Here is a 25,525-nt window from a genome sequence, read left to right on the forward strand (position 1 = left end):
GTAAAACTGACCAACTAATTTTATGATGCATAAATCATGATCCAAACATCCAAGTTCCAAAAGCAATATTAATTTTGCATGAACATATCTAATTTAAGCAATCATGGCGCAATTCCATCAACATCAGTGATATCCAGAGAATGGTAAAATTGTCCATCTATTTGTATTTGTGTGTAAATCATTATCCAGCCATCCACGCTTCAACGGGTGAGCGAGATTTATGGGTGACATATGTCCAAGACGACGTCGAGTCTATCTGCACAAAAACTCTCAAGACCTCCAACATATACGCCTTGTTCTCGAGTTCTACTTAAGGAGGGATACGGATGGAAAATGAGGGATGTCGAAGGAAAATTGTGTTCCTGGGTTCCATTAATGAAAAGAAAGTGAGGGGAGGGAAAGTATTTTGGAACCATATTCTCCTTTCCAATTTTCCTCCAATATTGGGAGGATTTGAGAAGAAAGTTTGGGGAAGGAAAAATTTTAACTTTTATTTCCTTTTTCCTCCTAACTCGGGAACACAAAAACTTTAAATTTTCTTTTCATTTCCTTCAAGCTGAATAATGATTCTTTTCATTTCCTTCAAACTGATAATGAGTATTTTCTGTTCCCTCCCTCTCTTTTTTGTCAAAATTTTCTTTCATTTCCTTTATTGAATTTAAAAAAAAAACTCCGAACAAGCCGATAACCACTAGGATCGTTTGCTTCTAAATTCACTACAACGATGTTTCTCTTCGATGGATTTGATTTTGGTTCTTTTTCGCTTGGATTCAGTGATCTCCGGTTCCCTCTATGGAAACTCAGTGAAGTATGGTGATGAACTCCATGTCAGAAGAAGGTTTCTGCCGACGCCGAGGCTATGAAGGATTAGTTGTCTTCCAGGAAGTGAATCGTAATTGACTTTTAGTTTTGTTGCCTAAGTGTTATTATCGGTACATATAGGAACCTTCTACACCAACCACCGATATTGGAAAATAGATTGTTTTTGGGTTAAGATTAGGTTTTCATTCATGTATTTTTCTTGGTTTGTGAAAATTCAGTTGATCAACAGAAATCTTGATGGGGGATTGCCGAAGGCGTTGTATATAGAAGCAATTAAAGAAGAGGGAGAGCCAATCAATATCGACTCTAATTCGGTTCTTGTGTCTTAAGGCCATGGAGGGAAGTTATGGAGGGAAGTTATTGAAACCGAAGGTACAACTTTACTTGATTTCTAATTTCATATATTACTTTGACTTGCAGAAGTGTTCTAATAACCTTGATGCGTATGATAGGCGGAGGATTTTTCAACGTTGTGTAGTTGTGTGTATATTTCTATATGTTTAACAATACGTCTACCTCACTACAAAAAGGTTAGCAAAATTGTCTTAATATTTTACATTGTCCTGCTTTTGTTTTGAAGATATGATACTACTTGGTTTACACAGGGGAAAAAAGAAAGTTTTGATTGTTGGGGTTTGTTTTTACGACCATGGTACCACCTCTCTGTCTTTGTCGTCCACATGAAGGTTTGTTTCGTATCTTCCACATTTCATCCCTGTATTTATAGCTTCCTTCACGTTTTTTCCACCCCATCCCTTCTCAATTTCATACCTTATACGAAAGACCGTCTCTAATTCATGATCATATAGTGATCACAGACATGGAAGAATAACAAAAGGAGTGTATGTGTATTACAATAAGTTGTTATCTGTCCTGTAATTCCTCATTATGTTAGTTAATTTGTGTTTCATCATCCTAATTTGTAGAATTTAGATTGGGGCATTAATATCTAATGGGTATTAATTGGACAAGATTGTTTTTTTAATTTCGCTTATGCTTTACTCTCCTCTTCGTTAAAACGTAGGAAACTTTCGCTTCAGTTTTTTTCTTCAGTCCAAACGTGTTGCTGGTATGCTCAGTTTTTAGAATTGGATTGTGTTTGTTCTTGATATCATATCATCAATCTTTTAACATGTTAGTGTTGTTTAATTGAGAAAAAATCTCTTTAGCTACAAGTTCTTTGTTGAAGCAATTTGTAAGGATTCTGTTGTTAGTTAAAAGAATGATAACATCAATCTTTTAATCTGTTAGTGTTGTTTAATTGAGAAAAAATCTCTTTAGCTACAAGTTCTTTGTTGAAGCAATTTGTAAGGATTCTGTTGTTAGTTAAAAGAATGATAACATCAATCTTTTAATCTGTTGGTGTTGTTTAATTGAGAAAAAATCTCTTTAGCTACAAGTTCTTTGTTGAAGCAATTTGTAAGGATTCTGTTTTTAGTTAAAAGAATGTGCACACATTCGTTTTTTAGTGACCCTTTCCTTGGTATTGTGAGTTCACTTACATGATTCTCTGATGTACATAATCTGTTTGATGAAATGTTTGAGAGAAAAGTCAGAGTTGTTGAAGTTTAAAAGTATCAAATGAGTATTGTTGGTCATTTCCAATCATATTGATAGTTGTAATATGTGATCACTTATACTTATATACAGGTTCATAAATAATCTTTTTTGTAATGCATTTCCATGCCGTTGTTACGGTGCCCCTAGTCTTCCTAAGCTTAATGCATCTTAAGTAGGTTTTGTTTCTTGCATACTTCTAAATGATTGATTTTGTTGAATTAATGGATTGTATAGAAAAAGTGCTCTTCAGTCCTTTAAAGCCCAATAACTTTAATTCAAGGGCTACCAGCTAGGGAAGGGTAAAACTGTCACTTCTGCTGCAATTGTTTTCTGATGCACATAATCTGATACACTTACAATTACAATTTACAAACATGGATATTACTCACAAGGATATGGACTTGAGAATGTTATCATGTCATGGGGGTGTGATGATTGCCTGTATTTGGTACACATCAATAGTCTACAATTTAGTATGTCATTTTTTGTAACACTTTGACTGTTTATGTTTCTTATTTTTTTACGTGGCAAAAGAGAATGAGACCACTCTTCCATTTGCTGGACTTTTCTTCATAATCTAGCATTCCTTCTATGGTAACTAGATTATAACCAGCGTTAAACACAAGGGAACGCATAAAAAAGTACAAATCATTGAAGGACATATTTGTAGACAAATTTTTATGTTAAAAAAAATTGGATGCATTAATGGGTTAAAATGAATTTATTCAATTCTTCAATACATATATTAAACAAAATTAATATCATAAAACAAAATAAGAGATGAGTTAAAGATTAAAAAAATTAACGCTACCTTTGATATATATTCCATTAGCCACTGATTACCACGGTGAATAACATCTTTAACATGACGGTCAAACAATACAAAAGAAGCAGACCTAGTTTCATATTGAATACGAACTACGACCCTCACCCTAAAAATTATAAAATGACACTTTAATGGACAATGAAATAAAATTGGAAACATTCGAATATAGATTAATGGCACAAGAACTTTACAAATGTAAAATTATGAAATTATTTGCTGTAAACATCAGAAACTCCACCACAACCATCACAAGTAAATGGTTCAACATTAGTATCATCATCATTCTTACTTACTTTTTTTAATAGTCACGACAATAAAAAGAATACCAGCCTTCGTCTAAATCAAAACCGATGATAATATCAATGATGGACAAACCAATTTCCTATTTCATAAATTTCGAACGTGATGCTGCAAAGTCCATATTTCACGAAATTGTAATAACAATTGAATGAGATTATACTTATACATAATTTTGAACAACGATTTTGGAAAGGATATGAGGAAATTAATATTGTGACTCATATAATACTATTTTGAATTCTTTGATTTCAAATTCTATAATTATAAAAGGTATATACAAATTACTTGATCTTAAAAAGGAAGGAACCACATTTATGTTCCGATAATTTTATTGACATTTATTTCACTTCAATACATTCCAATAAAAAATATCAGTTACCATTAATAAGTTTTCAACTTTCCAAACGTAGTCAACTTAATTTAGTTAATATTAATTTTATTTTATTTTATGATAACATTATCAAAATGATCCAATGATTGAAATTAATCAAGGAAACACAATGAATAACCATGATTGTTGAATGTGATGTCATTAAGTTTCTCTTTTAGTATATATAGACACTAAACCCTTCGGGAAGGTACTCTATTTTTACTTTTTTTTTTCATCCAATCCAAACATATAATCCAATCAAATTAACACAAAACTAATTAAACTGAATTTTACTTAATCCAATCCAAGCATAGAATCCAATCCAAACACACACACACACACGTAAACACACACACACACACACACACACATATATATATATATATATATATATATATATATATATATATATATATATAGAGAGAGAGAGAGAGAGAGAGAATAGAAAATCAGTTTATCAAAAACCCATTAATAAGGCATTGATACATATATTGAACACATAAACTATAATCAGATGTAAGAAATTAATCAGTAAATAAAAAAAATTGTTAACCTTATGAAGCTGGTATTCAAACGCGATGTTGCAAACTCCAGATTTTACGAAATTGTGATAACAACTGAACGCGATTATACTTATACAGAATTTTGAACAATGATTTTGGAAATGATATGAAAGAATTAATATTGTGATTCATATCATACTATTTTGAATTTTTTGATTTTAAATTCTATAATTATGAAATATATATACAAATTACTTGATTTTAAAAAGGAAGGAACCATATTTATGTTTCGACAATTATGTTGACATTTAGTTCACTTCAATACATTCCAATTAAAAATTTCAGTCACTATTAATAATTTTTCAACTTTCCAAACGTAGTCAATTTAATTTAGTTAATATGAATTTTATTTTATTTTATGATGACATCATCAAAATGATCCAATGGTTGAAATTAATCAAGGAAACACAATGAATGACTAATTGTTGAAGGTGATGTCATCAAGTTTCTATTTTAATATATATAGAGATCCTTGTTTTTTAACTTAACAAATTTAAAGAAGTTATATATTTAATATGATTGTTTCTTTTTAACTTAATTTAGAAATATTTACTTTTTTTTTTTTTTTTTGGAATGGCAAATACAAATATATACTAAACTACTTCTAAATTAATCCACCTATGTCCACAGTGAGACTTGAACCCTCGACCTCAAGGAGGGAGGGCAACATCGGATATCAAAAAATACGACTCTTTATATACTTGCACCAACATTTTACCTTTTTTATTTTTTTTTCTCTTAGCTACTCACGTGATAAAATTAATAAATATTATGAAAAAACTGAAATATAAGGGTAACATAATCATTTATTTAGTTTATTTGCTATAGAAAAAAAACCAGACATACATGGTTACTTAACCATTTTACCTATACTGAACTTAATAGTAAAAAACAACCATGAAGTCTCTTTATAATTTGAAATTCTTACGTTCCCTATTTCCTAATCCTTTTCTTTTAATAAATTGTTTTTAATAATAGCATTACATAGATATGGAGCATATAAGCACTTGATGAATGAAGATGATGTTGAGAATCTAAAGTGGTTTCAAATATTCAAGTAAGCCTTTCGTTTTCATAATAGTTTTCCTAATTTCAACCTTAAAATTTGAGTATTTTTTTGGTCAACTACACTCCTCCTTCGCTTATTTACTTTATATTTGCATGTATCCTCTCAAATAAATGAAATTTTTTTTTGCCACTTGTCACTCAATTTGCCAAATGTCATTTTGTGGTTATTTTGAATTAATTTTTTTTCTACATGTCATTTTATGAGTTTTTCTATTTTATTAAATTCCACATAATATTTTAATATAATAATTGCAATAAATATAGTAATAAATAGATATCAATTTCATTAATTAACTTACATTTTAATTTCAAAATTCTCAAAATTAAAGGTTATTAGTTTCTTTTATATATTTAAATTATTTGTTTAAATTTAAAAGATAAAAAACATTTCTATTATAATAATTCATTATTTTTCTTATTTTCTTATAAATTCAAAATTCCCAAATATTTTGATCTTTATATTTAATTTTTTTTTAAATTAATCCATGTAATACATGAGTCTCACAACTAGTATAACTATATATAACAAGTACGACTTATATAACAAGAGCAAAATTCGGGTGGACATTGACAAAGTTTAACCATACTATCGGTCTCTCATTAACAAAGTGAGAATATAGTTACACCAACAATTTGTGATTTTTTTTTGAACGGCAAATAAATATATATCTTCTGTGTGCTTGGAATTGAACCCAAGACCTCCTAATTATTAGTTTAATTATTAGTTAGATTAGAAACTCCATGTTAGCCAAGTGGCTAGCATGGACTTGTAAACAACAATTTGTGAAATTAACCAAAGTATTTCGCAATGCTTATGTCTAATTAATGTGTTGACTGTAGCAGACAAAGCTCACGTGTTGAGGAGATAATAAAGTGCATAATATTTGTATCGGCTAATTAGAGTGTCATGAATAGAAATAAGTAATTTTTCATTTTAGAGCAGAAAAGTCCCTTAGCTCCAATGTTTTAAAAACCGGTTTTTAGTTGAACCGGTATGGTGACCGGTTTTCGGTTCAACCAGTTTAACCGGTTCGACCGCTGAGTAAACCGGTTTCTATAATTTTCATCTTTTTTTGTATTTTCCTACACATACATACACAAATCAAGAATTTGATGCCTTTTAGACGCTTCTTGATTTTTTAATATTTTGAATTCCGTATGTTTTCATTTAAAGACCGCCATCTTAAAACATATGAAAAGAGTGAACTTCAACAAGCTTCAACAATGAAATATGAACAAGGTTAGATTTATGAATTTATATCTACCTGGAACTGGGATAATGGATTTTGCTTTTTTATTATTATAATTTATACAGAAGACTTATCTACCAGTGATGAGAAGAAACATAAAACACTAAAACGGGGCACAGAAAATGAGATATCTCTTATCTACCAGTGATGAGAAGAAACATAAAACACTAAAACGGGACACAGAAAAGGAGATATCTCAGAGTGATTTTTTTCTTCAGTCCAACATCCTCCATTGATCTTACAATGCCCTTTATGTTTTGTTTGTTTGTGTTGATCTTCTAAGTACCTTATTTTTTATGTTTTAATCAAATGATAATAAAAATATAGAATAACATCACACCAAACGCCGTTTCTTTCCAAAGCAATCTACATTGTAAACTTTTTCTTTGGTCTTTTCTTTTATAGGCCTAACCTTTTTGCCGATCTGTAATATGACGTTTTAGTTTTGTAATAAAATAAGACGTTTTTATGTATGTCCTCCTTAGATTAGAATTACAAAAAAAAAATCGTTAAAAACCAATTAAAAAATTGACCTGTGGTTACCACGGCACCACGGGTGCACTCACTAGTTATATATATATATATATATATATATATATATATATATATATATATATATATATATATATATATATATATATATATATATATATATATAAGGAAAGGTTATATGGAAAACAAAAAAACCTTAAAAAAAACCCTAAAAATCATAAAAATGCATAAAAAAAATACTTAGACATCACAAATCTTTTTTTTGATTTTATGTTATTAAATTTATATCATATTATAATATTATAATTGTTAAAGCATTTAATACAAAATTTAAGGCAATATTTTAAAATAGCAATTTTGATTTTTTTTATAGCAAACTCTTATATTTACACATTTTCCCCTCAACTAACTTTGAAATAATAGTTTTCATCTCTAATTATTATAAATTATATAATTGGTATTTTGTAAGTTGCGATTTCGGTCTCTTATTATATTTTAAAGTTACGTTTTTCGTCCGTTTGTTATAGTATTCATTTTCATTAATATTTATTTTTATTAATTATATTAATTTTTATTAATTGTCTTGTAGTATTATACCAAATATGATATATTTCAAATTTTATTTTTGTCCACCTCTTCTATACATAATTGTTAAGATAGAAACTTTATTTTTATAATTTTGTGGTACAATTTGCAAAAGGTTACCTTCAGACCTCTAATTTTTTTTAGCACCCTGCTTATGTTTTTTTTGAAGATGATAAAAGATTAACAAACGTTTGAATGTAATTATAGTTATTCTGTTCTTTGATTTGGTTAAAGATCGTCATCATAAAACTGCATAAATTAGCATCATTGTGGTAGGAAATAACATTGTAGTTTGCAATTTTGGGCTATGGTCTGGGGCGGACGCAGGAATACATAGTAGGTGTTGCCGATGTTGAAATAGGTGTTGCCAAGGTTGAAATATGTGTTGCCGATGTAGAAAAAATAGGCAAAAAAAAATCGAAAAATCGAAATTTTTTCCATTGCGGACAGAAAAAGTAGGTTTTGCCGGTGCCACACCTGGACACCTACTAGGTCCGCCTCTGTCTATGGTTGAAAGTAACTATGTTGAAAGTTGTCTCAAAATTTCTCCTAAAACCTTATCCATGTCGACCTGCGTTTTTCAACATACCGGGCTTCCGCAATATCGCGCGGACGGTCGAAACCCTAATTATGTATGAATTTATCAATACAAAGTTCTAAATGATTAAACTTAACATTTATATATAAAACTTATAATATATGAAAATGTATTTTTTTTTTATCATTTTTTATATAAGTTGAATTTGTCAAACTAGAAAAAGTAAATTATCAATTTATCATGTTTTAATACAACCCTAGTAAAGAACACGCGGCTATGCCGCTTTTGGGGTAATATGGGAAAAATCGGCAAACTTTAAAAGATATGTGTTGAAAGTGTAAATCGCCACAAATATGGGAGAAAGTAGGGATGTTAACGAGAACAAACAGGAGCAGAAATAACTGCCCCCACCCCCGCCCCCGAATCCTCCGTTTACATATCCCCCGATCCCGCCCCGAATACCTTCATCACCCCCTATCCCGCGCCTGTTCCCTCATTTTATAGACTTAAAATTGACTTTTTTTTGCTAAAACAATTTGTTTTATTTTGGGCTAAAAAACTATTTTTCATAACTTAAAAAAGCTTAAAATTTAGTTTTTTTACAACTAAAAAATTATAAATCCAACATTACAAATTCAACATTACAAAACGACAAATCCAACAAACTTACAAATATAAAAATACGACAAATCCACCATTACAAAAAAAAAGTACGACATGTCCAAAAATACATAAGCAATTCACTATCGTATCGTTGTATGCTGTGAAGTGGAAGAAAATCAAGAAACCCTAAAATTAGATAATGTATTGTCTATATATATTTTTATATTAAAAATATATTTTTTATATAAATAGACAAACGGGACCCACGCGGGAGTACGGGACAGGACTACCCACTCTCGCCCCCGGTCCCGAAAATAAAACGGGCTTTAATCCCACTCCTGCCCCCACCCCCGCCCTCGCCCTCGCCCCTGAATTTTTTAAAAAATTAATCTCGTACGGAATTGGTGTAACGTCTCAAAAATAAGACCAAAAATTTTCATTTTTAAATTAATAAAACGGTAATACAAAACATCATCATAAAACCAAGATGATCAAAGTGTATCAATACATCATAAAATATCAGAGTAAATCACAAAATACGGAATCAAGTGGTGTGTGCTTTGCAATCATCTCGGGCTCTTCCCTTTCGAACCAGAAGTACCTAAAACATAAACTGAAAACCGTAAGCATGAAGCTTAACGAGTTCCCCAAAATACCACATACCATACATAATAAACATATAATGGGCCCCGTCCGGCATCGAGCCCCGCTCGGTATACAGATATGACAGTCATCAGGCCCCGCCCGATATATATAAACATATAAACACATAATCATACAAACACATGTGATAATCACGAAGATAATAGCATACACTACAGTCAGCGAGCCCAACTCGACATCGGGCCTTGCCTGGTAAGCATATCAACACATATCACATGCAAGAGTCACACATACATCTAGCATCCTAACATAATAAACCATACGCCGACATTGGTGCCTTCGATCTGCTAGACACAATGAAGAAACTCACCTCAAACTGCTGAATCACTTAGATAAATCTCTACCTGTTAGTCCGACAAATCCCCGCGCTATCAATACCATTAACATCCAATTATTAATTGGATCCCAATCCATAACCACAAGTCTAATCTATTGGGCCCATAACCAGAGCAAAAGACCATTTTACATTTTATCTAACTTGGCCTAAGGCCAAGACACAATTCAACAAGTATGAAGGCCCAGATTCTACTTGGAAACCCAAGGCCCGATTATGGCCCAATCTTCCAAATTGGGCCCAAACCCATCATGGGCCTAAAGTCCAAGGAAACCCAACATGCTAGTCCACAGTCCAACATAAAAGTCTGATGATCCAATAAGGCCCAAACAATGGAGGCCCAAACATTGGCCCAATACCGAAAACATCAAGTCCAAGGCCCATCTGCTAAGTACGCGAGGCGTACTCAGCTCGTACGCTTAGCGCACTCCATCTGGGGCTAGTACGCACAACGTACCAGCTGTGTACGCCCTGCGTACTCCCTAGTGTGCCAACTTACTCCATTAAGCACTTAACCCGCTAAGTCCTTTATCCAAACTCTCAGATCTGGTCCCTAAAGGTTACTTATCACGTAAAGTTGGCAACTTTACATGCATTCATGGCTTAATGGGGCTCAAGAGCTCAAAATGAGCTTAACAAAGGTCTTAATACATGCATGGATCACAATACTCCATAAAGTTTGCATTTTTATGCATAAGGGACCCCTAAAACGTCCAGATCTAAGGGCTAAGCTTCTGAAACAACCTTTACTCACAAGGACCAACCAAAAGGGACCAAAATAAGCCATAACCAAACCCAAACTAGATCTACACAAGGAGTTGACAAGCTAAGAACTTTATACCTCAAATGGCTCGAAATGTTGATGCTAAATCTAAATCTCTAAGCTCTACTCCAAGGAACGAGTCTTCAATCTCGTTCTACCACTTCAAAATGCACAATAACACACCAAAATTCTTCACAAGAGCTCAAAAGCACCAAAACAAAGGCTAGGGGCGAAATTTGGGTTTAGAAGATATGGAGTCTGGTCTAAAATGTCCAGGAGGTGAGTTTAAGATGCTTAAATAGGTCACAAACCCTAAAATTAGGGTTTGTCCTAGGTCTGCATACGCCATGCGTACTCCACGTACGCCCAACGTACGTGGATGGAATCCGCGATCATTAGGAGGCTAGTACGCTAAGCGTTCTCATAGAGTATGCCTTGCGTACTAGCAAAGGACCATATTGAAAACAAATTAACATAAGGGACTAAAAGAGGAACTTACCCAAACTTGAATGTTACAATTCTCCCCCACTTGTATTAGACTTCGACCTCAAAGTCCGCTGCTCTAAATAACTCTGGGTAGTGCTCCCTCATCTCATCCTCTGGCTCCCATGTCCATTCTGAACCACTGCGATGTTGCCACTGTACTTTCCCCAACTCAACAACCTTGTTCCTCAAGGTTTTAGTCTTCCGGTCAATAATCGCCACCGACCTCTCAATATAATTCAGACGATCATCCACCTGAATATCCTCCAATGGAACCACTACGGAATCATCCGATAAACACTTCCGCAACTGAGAGACGTGGAACGTGCTATGGATCTGACTGAGCTCCTCGGGAATATCCAAGCGATATGCAACCTGGCCCACCCGGGCCAAACCCCTGAAAGGACCGACATATCTGTTGGATTAGGTGTCTAAGCCCATAACTATAATTGGTATGTACTTGACCCGATGGTAACATGGTCCATTTCGGGTTGCCTTCACTAGAACAATTTGATAGATGGATATTTGAGTAAGAGGTTATTTATGATTTATTAATATATTATAAGTATAATATATTAATTGAGGAATCATATTATTTAATTAGTATTGATCAAGAATTAATTAAAAATTAATTTAGTGATCAAAAGAGACTAATTAAATTGATACATATGAGTTGGGCTAATGATCCATGGTTTGATTTGTGATGGGCTTATGGGTTAAACCATGAAGTATTTATCCAAATCAAATGGATGGATCATGGGCTAATGTGTATGGATTAGGGTTACACATGACCTTTGATATTCTACACACACACACACACACACACACACACACACACATATATATATATATATATATATATATATATATATGTTGTGCTAAGCCCTAAAATCGACCACTACTTGCATTCCAAGAAGAGAAATCGGTTTTTAGTCTCCTTAGCCTCTCTCATATCCATCTAGTTGTTTATTTGGTGTTTTTAACTTGTTTGAGGCACAACACTTGGGGTGATAAGTTCTCTCAATGCCAAAGTCTTACTAGCTACATCAAAAGGTGACATTCTAACTTATTTTATGGTTCACTTGTTAAATTTTGTATGCTAGTTTAGGCTTCATGCTTTGGAAACCAATGTTGCATGTATAATTAGAGAAAACTTATATCCAAAGCATTAGGGTTGTATGTGCACCATAGGAATGTTAGATTACATAAAAACCAATAGTGGTATCTGAGCAATGGGTGTTTTCTATTGTATTGATGCAACTGTTTAATTTTCAAAGCTGAAAAAACTGCAAAACTAGATTCTGTCAGGGCCTACTCCACGAGTCCATATATGAACTCGAAGAGTAGGTGCCTTATGATGATGAACTCGTCGAGTTCATCAGTGCACTCGACGAGTTGGACAGTCAGTGGGCAGAATCTTCGAGTTTTTGGCCTGTTTTGGATTAGCAGCATTACCACAAACTGTTTTGGTTCATAAAATTTGATTTTAATGATATGGTAATGTTTATCCCCATCCAAAACCATGAAGTTTGTCAAATTCTAAGATAACTACTTGATTTTTGTAAGATACTAGTTATTTGTAAATGTTGAAGTTATCATGTAACATGAATCAAATTAGGTTAAGTTGGTAAATAATCATCCTATCATAATTGGATTAGTTAATTTGATCTATATGTGTTCTTGAAAAAGTTCCATAACTTGTCCTCAAGTTATGGAATATGAAAAGTCTTTATTTATGAAACCATTAACTAATGTAAGTTATAGAATTCAAAGAGTCTTGAAAGGTTTTATAACTTGTCCTCAAGTTTGGAATTTGAAAGGTCTCATTCATGGAACATAAAAGTTCATAAGTTATGAATGTCAAAAGTTTTTGACAAGTTACAAAACTTGCCCTCAAGTTTTGGAACTTGAAAAGTTACATTAATGAAACTTTAATTCCAAACCCTAGAATTTTAAAAAGTCTCAAACTCATCGGTTCATAACTTAAAATTAATTAAATAGTTTTTATTTGATTTAGCATCTTCACGTGTTTTGAATAGTTCAATTAACTCTTATGGACTTTATTAATAGTTAATTAAATGTTTAATTAAAAGAGTATTATTAAATCCATAATCATATGGTTTAAGTTTAATTAAATTAAGAGTATAATTTATTAATAGATTAAACCATCAAGTATTTTATAAGTTTAAAATACACCCTTATACTATATAAAATTAAAAGTCTAATATATTATATATGTATAAGTTAAATGTCAGTCTTACCATTAGTAGGCGTCATTCACGAAGTCAACCTATAAAGGGGGTTTAAGGTTACTGCCTATAAAATGGTGGTTTAATGGGTGTCTACTCTCACCCACCGCTTCCTTGACTGGTGGAGGGTCGTTAGCCGAACGGGTAGGATAGGACACAAACTTCCATTAAAAGTATAATGAAAATACTAAGTAACTAAACACTTATAAATTCTCAATCTTAGTTACTTAGAAAAAAATGTGAAAATGGTGCTATTCCATGAAATTGCACTTTGCACCTTGTTAAGTCATTAGTGGAGCGTGTGCGGTTAACCGACACACTAATTTGGGACTGACAATGTGTGGCAAAGGGTAGCTTGATGTTAATCATGGATCAATGGAGCGTGTGTGGTTAACCGTCACATTGATTAGGTGATATGTTACATCGAGAGTACCAAGCTAATTTGCATGGTTATTCACACCTTGTTTGTGATCCTCGGTATCCCAGTCACAAACTTGAGAGGGCATAATCGAGATTAAACATGCCATTGAAAAGTTCAATGAATCTCAAAAGATCTAGGAATTTCAATTCATTTCAAACCTAAAATTCATTTTCGTTTTTCATAGTGGAAATTGGTAAATCGTCATTTACCTACCTTCAAATAATTTGCAATTGGATTATGACATCCCTCTTCCGAATTGTAAATTATTGTGTTGGGTCCTAGCCTTAATATTTCATTTGGGTGGTATAATTAAGGACTTAAATCAACTTACTTGAATTTCTCCCTTGTAGATGTGTAGTTCAGACAACTATGGTCTTCCCGAATCTTATGGAAAAAGCTTTCCTCATGAAGATGATATTCCCAGAAATCATACTTCACTTCCTCCACCTCCTCCAATTATTCTCCTTAACCCACAAGTTCAAAGACTTGACAATTTCAAGGTCACTCAAGCCCTATTGGCTAGCAAACATCAAGATGAAAGGTCTATGTGTGCACATGTCTTGGAGATGAAGTCACACATTGACAGGCTGGGAATGTTAGGAGTCGTTGTGTCAAGGAAGTTGGTTGTTGACTTGGTTCTTCAATCACTTCCTGAGTCATATAGTGAGTTCATTAAAGATTACTATATGACAGATCGCGACATGACCCTTATCGATCTTACCTATTTGTTGGTGACTGCTGAATCAGCGATGATTTGGAGCACTGGTCAAGCAATTTTGATTGGAAGATCTACCTCCCAAACTTCCAAGGACATTGACAATAGAAACATTGGAAGTCCAGAAAAGCTTTCTCTTCCCAATGGAAAGGGATCGGCCATGGTCAAGTCATTTGATCAAATGGTAAAGAGAAAGGCTAAGTCTGAGATTGTCCCATGTACCATTCCAAAATAGTCTGTTTGTAACTACTGCCAAGAGAATGGGCATTGGTTGCGAAGCTGCCGTATCTACCTGAAGGATCATAAGGATGGAAAAGTCAAAATGTTTGACTCTACTTCAGGTAAGTCCACTATCTAACTCTATTAAGTTCCTATTTGGAGATTCTTAATACATGATGTAATGTAATTACATTTTGATTTTTTGTAGGATCGAAGAAAAGAAAGGAAGCTTAAAGGAAGAGTAAGCTGAATCTGATCGCGAAGAGATGGATTTCGATTGCATGGTTCGATGATCAGATTTTTGAGCTGCTGCTTAGGAGTTTTGGCAGATTGCTTAGAAATATTTAGGAACATAGTTTTCATTTGTAATTACATTGTAAGGAAAAGTTTTTCCGCAAATTTTATAAAATAAAGATTTTTTTTGTTTTATCTTATTTTATATCTCCTTGCAATGACATTTATGAAAATTGATGTTTGTATGTTTCTATTGTTAGCAATGTTGAAAATGGGTTTGATTCTTTCGTTTGTGGTAGTGTCATAATTTACCAAATAAGGAAAGATTCTCATCCCCCAAGTTTCAATTGGATAGAAACTTGGAATCATGCAACTTGTATTGTATGATGAATGAGAACTTTCATTTTTGGGAAATTAAGACTAATTCCTTGTTCACATGTATATGTGAGTCAAGTGAAGGACTAAGGGGTCTACTACACTTGGTTGTGCGCTGGTCAGGTTCACCACAAAGAACGATAAGACTATTCGTTATGGTTTACTAAAGTTTAGTAAATATGGTTATAATTACAAGATTAAGTGTAATTCTGAACCATTGGAAAAGTTTCAATGTATACCAGAACGAATAAGAAGAATCAAATTAGGTAGAAAGATAAAAGTTTCTCCAATCTGAAAAGAAGGGAGAGTACTTGAGTATCGTGTTTTATGACTATCTTAGTGATTATGAAACCATATCACAATTGATCCTCTAAGGACATCTTAGTGCACTTGTATGGATAAGAAGAGGAATCACGAATTGTTGAAATGGTTAAATCAGTTAAGGTGAGTCATACTTCGTTCCAAAATTGAGTCTTAGAGTTATTCTCCAAGATTATGACTTGAGTGACATATCTTAAGTAGGTTATGACACATTCAAATTGGTGGTTGTGATGTTTTGGATAAAACAAAGACCAACTAAGAGAAATTGTGTGAAGTGTTATTCTTTATAAGAATCCGCACTAACTCTTGAATATTTGTTTGTCAAGGAGGGTTACTTGACAGAGAATCTTATGTGTCAAGAGGTCAGTGGGAGTCTTAAAGATCTTGAAAAATTTCAAGAACTAATCAAGAATAATACCTGTTGTTTATCACTAGCACACGACTTGAGGTTTGTAACCTATCTTGTTGACATATTCTTGTTTCTGTGCCCATTCCAGTTAAAGTTGACTATGCATGTGAGTTCTATGAGTTCTCAATTGTTTGCATAAGACAAAGCACCTAGATTAGTGAAAGTTCATTGATCAGTAAGGGTGATCTGCTCAACAACTTGGAAGACATGGTAGGCCCTTGTGCTGCCAAGTGGCAATAAATTTAGATTGAACAAGTTCATTCCATATGAGTTTGAATTTTTCATAGACCTTGTCTTATGATAATGACAAACTCACATGAATAGGAACACATACACCATAAAATCTAAGTGACAAAGGTTTCTCTCCGCTTCATGAAAATGATTGTGAGGAAACATCTTCACTAAGTAGATTTAAGGAGATAGCATTTGTGATATTTGCATTCTCAAATTCGATTATGATTACGACATCCCTCTTCATAGTTCGAATTATGAGAAATGGAAAAAGGTCTAAACATTTGAGACTTATTGCTGTAAGTTCTGAAATTGTTTAGACACATATGTGAGCTATCTAAGGAAAGGTGTATGAGTTTGAGAAGCCTAGATAAATTTTAATCGAAGCGTCTTGTATAAGAAATCTAAACTTTGGTAAGAAAGTCAACAAGTATTGATTTCTAGAAGTCCAGCTTATTTCTGAGTACATGTCAAAGCTAGTGGGAGCATAAGTGTTATGCTATTAAAGAAATAAATGTTATGCTAGTGGGAGCATAATCATTATGGTAAGTGTTGCAAGTTAGCAATGTTAATTATAGAAAACAAAAGTTTCAATTCGCAAAGTTGCAGAGTTTGAAAAGTTGTTTTGCTATAATTAAGGGAGAGGAACTTATACTTCATTCAAATCTAAAAGCTTAGATTGTGAGATTTTAATCAAATTTAGTCAAGGATATATATGAATGTTATATTGGAATTGTTCAACATGAGGAAATTATATATATATATATATATATATATATATATATATATATATATATATATATATATATGGAATTATTATAGCAAGAGACTGGTAAAGTATCATGTCTTTATGTAAGACATTATGAATCGTATCCCATATGCTTCGCGTATAGGATCGATTGCATATTCTATAATATTTATGTGTTCTGAATTTTCCAAATGTCTAGGGCATTAAGAAAGAAAAAAGACCAGAACCAGATATAACTAAAGGTGTTAAACAATTGCTAAGAACAATCTAAGGTTCGCCAAAGATTGGTTGCTTGTGGGCAATTGGAAGTATTGTAATGGATGGACCATCTTGACATTATTATGAATAGACAGGATTCTATTAATAATGAGTTGTCATATGGCAAATATGGAAATGTTTCCTTAATGGGAGTTGTACATTAAGAATCTATGTATAGGTTAGAAACTTTTATGCAAGAAGGATATTCAAAGGAATGTACTTTGAATTTGAGACTTCGCTTCCATGGAATTGTTTTGTTATCAATATCCAGTGGAATACTTTGTAATTTCATTGTCCAAGTCTCTATGGCTTTGGTGCATTGACATTACAAAAGGATCATTGCATAAAGGTTAGAACCTAACACATTCTAATAGTGGCAAGAATTTGGTATTCTTACACTGGGGATAAAGATTTGGAGTTGTGAAATGAGTTTCATTGAAGATGTATTCAATTGATCTATTTCACAAAGAAAGGACCATAGGTAAACATAGTGTGCACGCTTGGAGCATGGGATAACTATTGTTTTAATTCAAGTATTAAGTTGATAAATCGAAACATTATACAATGAATAATGTGTAATCAGTATGGTGATTAAATAAAATGTGTTTTATTTATATTCAAAAGCTTTGAGACCATATTGGATTTGATTATTTTTGTGTTTCATTTTGCATGTTTTGACTTCCAGAATAATAAGATTATTCAACTATCCACAGTCAATCATACTTTGGAAGTAGGTTATGGAAGAAGACTGTCATGAATGGGTTTTTTGTATGATTGTCTAAGGTGTTAGACATAGCAAAAGATTGCTACAAACATTCATGAGTGCTCTTGAAATAAGATTTGAGTATTGGACTAAACCCACGCTCACATATCACTTCATAAAATTTATCACGGGTGATTGTGAGACGATAATATCGTATAATCTTCAAACCAAGATATATGAGTTGGTGATTATTCGTTGGTTGTATATTGATAGTACGAAAACGCATCGTTAACTCGATGTTATTAAACGTGTTGTTGTGTATGATTCAACGAATAGTTAGTATAAGCATATAAATCAAAGTTTATCTATTCCTTTTATCCTAAGAGGATTAAAAGCGATATCTTGGGCCCCTCGATGATTTTGTTTTGACTTATGTGCCGGGCCCGGTCAGAAATAAATTGATGTGTTCAATTGTGTTCTAAGTCAGATAAATCGGAAATCGGGAAACAAACTGTAGGACAATAAGTATGATTATGTTCCATGTATTTGTCCGCATGATATCTTGTAGAACAGAGGATTATATGATCACTTATCTAATGGACGCGTCAGAGTTCGACAACAACTTTTTGAGAGCTACGATTGCTAATCGGATTTTAAGTTGAATTGGCAATTATAGTTATTAGACTTATCCAAGTGGGAGACTTTTGGATTAGGTGTCTAAGCCCATAACTATAATTGGTATGTACTTGACCCGATAGTATCATGGTCCATTTCGGGTTGCCTTCACAAGAACAATTTGATAGATGGATATTTGAGTAAGAGGTTATTTATGATTTATTAATATATTATAAGTATAATATATTAATTGATGAATCATATTATTTAATTAGTATCGATCAAGAATTAATTACGAATCAATTTAGTGATCAAAAGAGACTAATTAAATTGATACATATGAGTTGGGCTAATGATCCATGGTTTGATTTGTGATGGGCTTATGGGTTAAACCATGAAGTATTTATCCAAATCAAATGGATGGATCATGGGCTAATGTGTATGGATTAGGGTTACACATGACCTTTGATATTCTACACACACACACACATATATATATATATATATATATATATATATATATATATATATATATATATATATATATGTTGTGCTAAGCCCTAAAATCGACCACTACTTGCATTCCAAGAAGAGAAATCGGTTTTAGTCTCCTTAGCCTCTCTCATATCAATCTAGTTGTTTATTTGGTGTTTGTGACTTGTTTGAGGCACAACACTTGGGGTGATAAGTTCTCTCAAGGCCAAAGTCTTACTAGCTACATCAAGAGGTAACATTCTATCTTATTTTATGATTCACATGTTAAATTTTGTATGCTAGTTTAGGCTTCATGGTTTGGAAACCAATGTTGCATGTATAATTAGAGAAAACTTAGATCCAAAGCATTAGGGTATTATGTGCACCATAGGAATGTTAGAGTACATAAAACCCAACAATATCTGGGGCCTAATTTTTCCCTCTTCCTGATTCGGATGACACCTTTCTAAGATGACACCTTCAGGAGAACCATGTCCCCAACCTGGAACTCTAGATCTGATCGGTGTCTGTCGACATAACTCATCTGCCGACTTTGAGCTGTCTAGAGTCTACTCCGAACCTGCTGTATCAACTCAGTGGTCTTGAGTACCACTTCGGTTCTCCCCATGACTCGCTGACCAACCTCATCGCAACAAATCGGGGTCCTACATTTTCTCCCATAAAGCATCTCAAAAGGAGGTCGATCGATGCTGGCTTGATAGTTATTGTTATACGAAAATTCTGCTAACGGAATACACGTATCCCAACTCCCACCGAAGTCCAAAACACAAGCCCGAAGCATATCCTTTAAGGTATGAATGGTCCGCTCACTCTGACCGTCAGTCTGCGAATGGAAAGCTGTTATGAAATGAAGACGAGTACCCAACTCGTCATGGAACCTATTCCAAAATCTGGAAGTTAACCGGACATCCCTGTCTGAAACCACCAAAATCGACACCCCATGTGATGCTACAACCTCCCTAATGTATAACTTAGCCAACTTCTCCGCATAGATACTCTCCTGAATCGGGAGAAAATGTGCGCTCTTGGTCAATTGATCCACGATGACCCAAATCAAATCCACTCCGCGCGCAGTCCGAGGCAACTTTGTAATGAAATCCATGGTAATATCCTCCCATTTCCAAACGGGAATCTCCAACGGCTGCATCTTTATGTGAGACTTGATGCTCAGCCTTGACTTTCCTGTAAGTCAAGCACCTCTCCACATACCAAGCCACATCCCGCTTCATTCAGGGCTACCAATAATCAGGATGAAGATCTCTATACATCTTCGTAGCCCCGGGATGAATGGAGAACCTCGACTTGTGCACATCCTCCATGAGAACTTGACGCACACCACCCCAATACGGAATCCATACCCTCCGATTAAGAGTCAACAACCCACGACTATCAGAATCAAAGGAAGACACCTGACCCACAATGCGCTCACTCATCCGATGCTCTTCCTTCATAGCCTCGATCTGAGCCTCATGAATTCGTTCCAATAGCGGAGTAATCACGGTCATCCTCAAACAAATATCCCTGATCGGAGCCGTGACTGCCTTGCGGCTGAGAGCATTGGCCACCACATTGGCCTTCCCCAGATGGTAAAGGATCTCACAATCACAATCCTTCACCACATCCAACCACCAGCACCGCCTCATATTCAAATTTGGCTTATCCATCAGATACCTCAGGCTCTTGTGATCCATGTAATTAGTACAGCGAACCCCATAGAGGCAATGTTGCCAATTCTTGAGGGCGAAAACCACACCCCCAGCTCCAAATCATGCGGCAGATAGTTCACCTCATGAGGCTTCAGCTGCATTGAAGCGTAAGCGATCACGCGACCCCTCTGTATGAAAACTGCCCCTAAACCCATGATCTATGCATCACAATAAACCATAAAATCAGAAACACCCTCCGACAGGGTCAAAATCGGTGCCTCGCGTAGTCTCTATCTCAGGGTCTCAAAAGCTGCATGCTGCTCAGGCCCCCAGCGGAAAATAACCGTCTTCTTTGTCAACCGAGTCAACAAAACCGCTATCTTGGAGAAATCCTGGATGAATCTCCGATAATAACCTGCTAAACTAAGGAAACTCTAAATCTCAGATGGAGACCTCGGAACCTCCCACCGCATCACGGCCTCGACCTTGGTCGGATCGACCAGAACTCCATTCTGGTTGATAAGGTGCCCCAGAAACTGCACCTCGCGCAACCAGAACTCGAACTTAGAGAACTTTGTGAAAAGTCTCTCGCTCCTTAAAATCTCAAAAACCTCTCTCAAGTGCTCCTCATGTAGCTCATGGGTCTTGGAATAGACCATGATATCATCAATGAATACAATCACAGTCCGATCCAACATCAGTCTGCATATGCGGTTCATGAGGTCCATGAACGCGGTTGGAGCATTGGTGAGCCTGAAGGGTATCACCACGAACTCGTAATGACCATAGAGAGTCCGAAATATTATACACATCCTCCTCTCTGACCCTCATCTGGTGGTAATCCGAACGCATATCAATCTTGTAAAACCCAGATGCACCCTAAAGCTGGTCAAACAAATCATCAATCCTCAATAGTGGGCAACGGTTCTTCACCGTTAGCTTATTCATCTCCCGGTAATCAATACACATCTGATGAGACCCATACTTCTTTTTACTCAAACAAGATTGGTGCTCTCCTTGGCGAACTGCTCGGTAGAATGAAACCCTTGTCTAACAGCTCATGTACCTGTGTAGACAACTCCTGCATCTCCGTAGGAGCTAACCGATATGGTGCTTTGGCTATCGTAGCCACACCAAGAACCAGGTCAATCCGAAACTCTATCTGTCTCTCCGGAGGCAGCCTGGGCAAATCCTCCGGAAACACATCCTGATACTCCCGCACAACCGGCACATCATCCATAGTCGCCTTACCCTTATTCCAGGTATTCATAACATAGGCGACGAATCCGGAACAACCCTGATGAATATAGCGTCTGGCCCTCGCTGTTGAACACAAAATCGGCCCACACTGAGCTCTCTCTCCCTGAACCTCTAACTCTCCCCCACTTGGGGTTTGAATCCGAACTTACTAGTGCTCATAATCGATCACTGCCCCGTTGGGGATCAACTAATCCATACCCATGATAACCTTATTCCCACGCAAGTGAGTGGGAACCAAATCAATAAGATACTGCTCGCTGAACATCTGAAGAATACAACCCCGATGAACCCTCGCTACCCGGACAGATCGATCATCTGCAATCTCGACGTCTAATGGATAATCCAGCTCCCCCGGAGCTCTAACAAACCTTTTTCTAAGCGCAAGCGATACAAAGGACCGGGTAGCCCCCGAATCAAACAATACCAATGCAGAAATACCGTTCACAAGGAACAATCCTAAAATAAAATACATGAATATAAGCAAGAAATTCAATATAAATAAAGAGATAAGGAGAAGATACATACCTGTCGCCACATCAGGTACCGCGTGAGCCTTCTCGGCCGTCAACTGAAAAGCCCTACTCTTCACCACAGACGCATCCGCCTTTCCCTAGCGGCCATCGGTGATCCTCAGCGTCACTAGAGTGGGTGCTACCATTGGTCCCTCTGCTGCCAAACTCGGACAATGGGCCTTCCTGTGACCCCTCTTTCAATGGAAGCAAATCAGATTAGATACTGGGGTGGTGGTGGTGGTAGCAGTAGAATCCCTGCTAATACGACCCGTCTGGCCACACTTGAAGCAGCCAAAACCACCCACCTTGCACGCCCCATCGTGCGCCTTGCCATATTTGCCACAACGGCTCCGGTCCTGCTGGCCTCTCGACCTAGAATCAAATACCTTGGGCGTCTTGCCCAAACTCCTTGAAACCGAAGCCTGATTTGGCTTCCTCTTCCTCTTTATCTCAAGATCAATCTCCCTCTCCCTAGCTCTCGCAATCATATCCTCCAGTGTCCTACAACTTGATCGACTCACAAATTGCCAAATGTCACTCCTCAACATCTCATGGTACCTTGCCTTCTTCATCTCTTCACCCGCCAAATACTGCGGAACTAAAAGTGAGCTCTCGCGGAACATCATGGTGATCTCCGCCGCCGTCTCAGTAGTCTGGTGAAGGTCTTGAAACTCCTTCGTTAGCTGTTGCACCTCAATCACTGACGCGAACTCAACTCGGAATCTGGTCGTAAAATCATACCAGGTCATCGAATCAACAACCTCATCACCAACGGAGTGCCCAACCTCCTCCCACTAGTCTCGAGCTCTGTCTTTCAAAAGACAAGAAGCAAGTCTGACCTTTGCCCCATCGGGATAAATACTGGTGCGGAAGGCGTTAGCAACATACGCTAACCAACGCCTACTCGTAATCGGGTCCTTCTCCACATAGTAATCTAGAGCCCCGCATGCCCGGAGCTCCCTGAAGGTCAGTGAACGTGTCCCAATCAATGCCACCATCTCAGAACGGAAAAGAGCCCAAACGCTCCTCCAACACCTCCATGATACCCTCCTTGATTGTAACATCCTGATGATGAGGTACTTGGTACAAACGCTAGGCATTTGGCATATAACACACGACGTTCAAACGTCAGGCGTTCTATGATGGACGTCAGGTGTTTGCATGCAGAGATCAAACCCTAATTTTTAGGGGTTTCACCCTCTTTAAAGAACATTATGGCCTCAAAACCCTTCACCACTCCAACCTCCATCCTCATTTCGAAAACCCTAAGTTTGTATGAGAGTTTGAAGCCTTGGTTCATCTTTTTGGTATCATTTAGTGTTCTTGATAAGAGAAGGAAGATCTTTGGAGTATTATGGTTGCTGTCTAGCTTATGGATCTGGACACTTGACATATTGGAGCATCATTTTGAGGTATAAAGGTTAGATCTTGATGTCTCATTTGTTAGATCTTGATTTAGGGCTAGTTTATGTTCTTTTTGGTCCAAAGACTTGATCTTTGCGAGTTTGGAATGCTCTAGAGGTTTGGATTGTCCTTTCAAGCATCATAGTGAGTCTAGAATCAGAAAAATGCAATCTTGGGTTTTGATAATCTTCCATGCAAGCGTTTTGGAGCCTTATAGTTGATTTTGAGTTAGGATCTTGGTGTTGGGCTCATTGTAGCCATGCATGGTCATAACGTTTGCAACTTTATGGCTTTAGACATTCCATTATGATTGGATTTGAAGTTTGGACATGAGATCTTAATCCATTAAGACATTGGTTTGGAAGTTGGTAAATAGCAAGCAAATGCCAAGCGTTTGCATGGGAACGCCCAGTGTTCGGACGCCAGACGCCATAGGATGGAATGCCAGGCGTTCTCAGCAGAAGCCCAATGGATCGATTTTGGGCCTTGTGCCGTTAGGGGTTTTGGGCTTAGTTTAGTTGGGCTTGTATATAAAGGAAAAAATGGTCTTTTGCCCTCATCATGATGAGGAATGGACTAGACCATGGGTTTGGGTTAAACCCTAATTATTGATTGGGTTTGTTTCTAGTTTTGGTTTAGCGTGAGGAGCAGTGTTCGCTGCGGATCGAGTGTTGTTTCAGTTATCATCAATAGACGTGAGTTTTCCTTACTGTACTTACGGGCCGAAGGCACCAAGGCCGTCCCATTGAATTGATATCTTGATATACATTGATATGCTGAGTATGGAATAGATCTACATAAATATATGTTAGTTGTCGATATGCTTAGTCTGGTAGATCTGTAGGACTACTTGTGATTCTGTCTGCATGATATACTCTATATGTTTGTTATCTGTTATATGTCGACATATTGTGGTGGGTTGAGGTTGTATTGCTTTGTGCTATTGCCAACAAACCTGGGAGCATTACAGATATGAGCTGAGGGTCGGTTGGAATGCTAGACTCATACTGAGGGCTCGAGAGCATTCCAGATACGCGTTGAGGGTCGGTTGGCATGTCAGACTCGTATTGAGGGCTTGAGGGTATTCCAGTCCGATGACTGAGTGGACCCATTGTATATTGGTATTCCAACCTGGGGTATTCCATCTTGAGGATGACTGGACCCGGTGGTTGAGTAGACCTAGGGTATTCCAACCCGATGGTTGATTGGACCCGACATGCTGTTGTATATGTTATCTGTTTATGTGTTGGTACTTTAAGGGAAGTCACTAAGCTTTGGCTTATGGTTTTTAGTTATTGTTTTAGGTACTTTTTGTTGGGTTTTGTGTACTATAACACTCCTATGGTGCACATACAACCCTAATACCTTTGGATCTAAGTTTTCTCTAGTTATACATGCAATAAAATTTCCAAAGCATGAATCCTACAACTAGCATACAGTTTTGACATATAAATCATAAAGTCAAGTTATAAGAATACCTCTTTATTTTA

At 35.8% G+C, this 25,525-nt stretch overlaps 1 long non-coding RNA gene across 1 annotated transcript; it reads left to right on the forward strand.

The window, feature by feature from the left end:
- Positions 1–328: 328 nt before the first annotated feature.
- LOC145118601 (uncharacterized) lies at positions 329–1,675 on the forward strand. Its single transcript, XR_013713374.1, has 3 exons — positions 329–1,194; positions 1,275–1,352; positions 1,428–1,675. It is a non-coding gene; the product is annotated as an uncharacterized LOC145118601 (long non-coding RNA).
- The last annotated feature ends 23,850 nt before the right edge of the window (positions 1,676–25,525 follow it).

Source organism: Lactuca virosa, chromosome 6 (genome assembly GCF_052849685.1).
Source record: "Lactuca virosa cultivar CGN04683 chromosome 6, Lactuca_virosa_CGN04683_v6, whole genome shotgun sequence".
In the NCBI taxonomy this organism is placed as follows: domain Eukaryota; kingdom Viridiplantae; phylum Streptophyta; class Magnoliopsida; order Asterales; family Asteraceae; genus Lactuca; species Lactuca virosa.